Source organism: Mesoplodon densirostris, chromosome 8 (genome assembly GCF_025265405.1).
Source record: "Mesoplodon densirostris isolate mMesDen1 chromosome 8, mMesDen1 primary haplotype, whole genome shotgun sequence".
Taxonomy (NCBI): domain Eukaryota; kingdom Metazoa; phylum Chordata; class Mammalia; order Artiodactyla; family Ziphiidae; genus Mesoplodon; species Mesoplodon densirostris.
The window spans coordinates 117,213,045-117,216,963 of NC_082668.1; the positions used below are offsets into that span (position 1 = coordinate 117,213,045).

A 3,919-nucleotide genomic window follows, 5' to 3' on the forward strand; every position below is an offset into this window, starting at 1 on the left:
TTGCACTGTGGCAAATACAATATTGACACATTTTTATCCACCCATCCTCCTGACGTTATGCTCCCTGAGGATAGGAATCATGCACAGTATGATTTTTTTTTCCAGGATATGGTGAGTTTTATTTTGTCTTGTCTGGATAGAGATTTGATTTGTTCTCGAATGTTCCAAGGTGGTGAGAGACTAGGAGAAAGCACAGAATGCAGAGGTCTATTCGGTGTAATCTCCTCCCTCATTTTCATCTTCACCATCAACGGCAAGAGCAGCACACTTGCTTGCAGAACTGAATTTAGAGGCTGGATTTTCTTCAGCTTTCTTTGGCTCAGGTGCAGACCTGGACTCTTGATGCTTTTTGCCATCTTTCCTGTCTGCCTCCTTCCAGGGGTCTTTGTTCCCTCCATCTCCTGGACCACGGCTGGAATTTCCACTTTGGCCTTTTGGGGCGCTCACCTCATCTACTTTATTTTCATCTGCTTTCCTTACTGGTCCTTCCTCAGATGGTTGAGCTGAAGCTACTTTCCCTCCACCACTTGTACGGGACTGCTGCTCTGTGTCTGAGCTCTGAGATCGAGCAGGAGGGTTAGAACTTCGTTTCACACAAGCATTCTCCTTTGGTGGAGGGGTTGGCATTACCTTTAGAGGCTGTTCAGGTTTGGGAGGCTTAGAAGCTAGACACTGACAGTCTTCCTCTTTATTGGGTGTTTCATATTCTAGCGACTTCTCACTCTCTCTCTTTCGTGCATCCTGGTCTGACTTACTTCTTCCAGATGTGGCTGAGGTCTCAGTCTGTGATGACTCATTTCCTGCCCTCGGCCATTCCCATTCCTGAGTTTCTTCACTTCGCCAGCTTGGGTGTCTCTCCCGAGGCCGTTGTTCTAGCTTTGGCTCATCCAGCTGATGCTGTAGTTTCTCCTGTTCCTTCTGTAGCCGCTCTTCTGCTTTTCGTTCTCTACCAACTATGTCAACAGGCTTTGCTCCTCCAAAGACAGAGGCTGCTTGACTGGACTGGGAGGTGCTAGCAGAGGAATCATCTTCCTTAGGAGTACTCCGAGGAGTTAGGTTCAGTTTGCGTCTTTGCGGGGGACCTCTATCATCACGCCTATAATCATCCGGAGAGTAATCATCTCTGGAGCTCCATGACCGGTCATCTTGTCATCATCTGTCTTCATAAGGTCCCCGCCTCCTCTGTAGTCGTCATCCCTATGGTACCCACTACCAAATGCTCTTCTGCCACTGCCTATCCTGGAATGGTAGCCTCTGTCATAGTCATCATAGCGATCCGGCCCCCGTATCGATCCATGTCCCGGCGTGGACCATCACGGTAACTGTCCTGATACTCATCACGATATAGGTCTGAATCATAACGATCTCCATACTTGTCTCCAAAGCTATCATCACCTCTTCTAGGCGGGTAGTTATCAAAGCTGTCTGTAGCAGGACGGGCCCTCCAGTCTGTATCTGTTTTGTCAGAATCCCTATTTCTGTCTCTACCAAAAGAACCATCATCCTGTCTTTAGACTTGATCAGCAACGTCCACTCGAATTCTCCTGTTACCTAGAGACTCTTCATTGAAGCTCGGGGCATTGAGCAAGGAATCCAGGTCCTCAAACTCAGTGTAACCAAAACCTTTCAACCTCTCAGGATTGCTGGGTTCACATTATAAATGCACTGTGCTGATATTTAAACCTCTGAAGGAATTCTAAAGAATTCCTTAATGGAGTCTTCTATTACATCACAGGGCAGGTTCCCTAGAAAAGCAGTGTAGGGTGGCGATTTGGGAAGACAGCTCCAGTGGATATTGGATTCCTGAGCAGCCCATGGAGCAGTGGGCAGGATGGAATGGTCAATTGGAAGTGCCCTATGCACATCATCATCATTACTATGCCAAGTGGTTGAAACATCTCCTTCTAGGTCATCTGTTTCATCATCCCAGCTGCCTGGTTTGGGGACATAGGTGCTTCCTCCAGCAGTCCCTCCATTCTCAGCCAGGAGGTCTGTTAGGGAGATAGTCCTCCCCTTCTTATTCTTCTTTTTTGCTGAGGCAGCCATGTTGGGAGAGGGAGAGAGAACACAAAGGCCACAGTAAGATTTTTATTCCAGAACCCTAAGATACATCAAATATCACTTCATTCTTTCTCTAAACCAAATTAAATTAGTTCTAAGCTCTATTACCTAGCTGTAGAAACATTACATGTCAGCCTTTGGTGAGCTTCCTTCTCCCATCTGCCCTCCTACCATCACCATGAGACTATACAATATTGAGTATACAGGGGAGCATATTACATGAGCAGGGTGTCCTCCTTTGAGTAGGGTGGTGTCAGCTTTGGTGCTTACTGCCAAAGCCCACATGGTCAAGTTGAAGCAGGTGGCTCCACCACCTCTTGCCTATTTCCAAAGTTCAGTCCAAGGCCCATTCTCAGCAAGGTCTTCCCAACCCTTTCTATCAGGACAGATCTTTGTCTCTTCTGAACCCCATCTCTTGACCCCCCATTTGATGTTGACTGCATTCTAGCATATGCCTTGGCATCTATTTTGTGCACACTTAGTCTCTCCAGTTTGCCCCATCCCTAGTCTTCCCCTGGTCTTCAGAGGAAGAAATCATCGTAGTCACATTCGCCTCTTGTACTGGTAGCTAATGTAGTGCCTCAAATACTGAGGTATTGAGTGAACGGTTGATTTTCTGCTCTTTCATCTTCAGTCCCAGGAGACACTTCCTGAGACATAGGACCCATCCTGTAGAACTCAACCCAGACATTCCTTCCTCAGTATATTTCTTTACCTGTCACCACAGCTATTTGTGTCATTATGTAATCTTTTTTTTTTTTTTTTTTTTTTTGCTGTACGCGGGCCTCTCACTGCTGTGGCCTCTCCCGTTGCGGAGCACAGGCTCCGGACACACAGGCTCCGCGGCCATGGCTCGCGGGCCCAGCCGCTCCGCGGCATGTGGGATCCTCCGGGATCGGGGCACGAACCCGTGTCCCCTGCATCGGCAGGCGGACTCTCAACCACTGCGCCACCAGGGAAGCCCTCATTATGTAATCTTGTTTGTACCACTAGATTGCATATTCCATGAGGGCAAGAATAGCATCTATTTAAAAAAATTTTTTTAATTGAAGTGTACTTGATTTACAATATCATGGAAGTTTCAGGTGTACGGCACAGCAATTCAGTTTTATATATATGTATATCTATATCTTTATCTATGTATCTATCTATATATATTCTTTTTCAGATTCTTTCCCCTTATAAGTTAATACATAATATTAAGTATACTTCCCTATGCTATACAGTAGGTCCTTGTTGGTTATCTATTTATACATAGTAGTGTGTATATGTTAATCCTAGCCTCCTAATTTATCCCTCCCACCTCCCCCTTTCCCCTTTGGTAACCATAAGTTTCTTTTCTGTGTGAGTCTCTTTCTGTTTTTGAAATAAGTTCATTTGTGTCTTTTTTTTCTTTTAGATTCCACATATAAGCAATATCATATGATATTTGTCTTTCTCTTTCTGACTTAAACTTCACTTAGTATAATCATCTCTAGGTCCATCCATATTGCTGCAAATGGCATTATTTCACTCTTTTTTATGACTGAGTAATATTCCATTGTGTGTGGGTGTGTGTGTGTGTGGTGTGTATACATGCCACATCTTCTTTATCCATTCATCTGTTGGTGGACACTTAGGTTGCTTCCATGTCTTAGCTATTGTAAATAGTGCTGCAGTGAACATCGTGGTGCATGCATCCTTTCAAATTATGGTTTTCTCCAGATATATGCCTAGGAGTGGAATTGCTGGGTCATATGGTAGCTATATTTTTAGATTTTTAAGGAACTTCCATACTGTTCTCCATAGTGGCTGTACCAGTTTACATTCCCACCAACAGTGTAGGAGGATTCCTTTTTCTCCACACTCTCTTCAGCAT

General features: G+C 45.0%; 1 pseudogene; it reads right to left on the reverse strand.

Annotated features, from left to right (window-relative positions):
* Positions 1–207: 207 nt before the first annotated feature.
* Positions 208–2,046, reverse strand: LOC132495195 (eukaryotic translation initiation factor 4B-like; annotated as a pseudogene).
* Between the last annotated feature and the right edge of the window lie 1,873 nt (positions 2,047–3,919).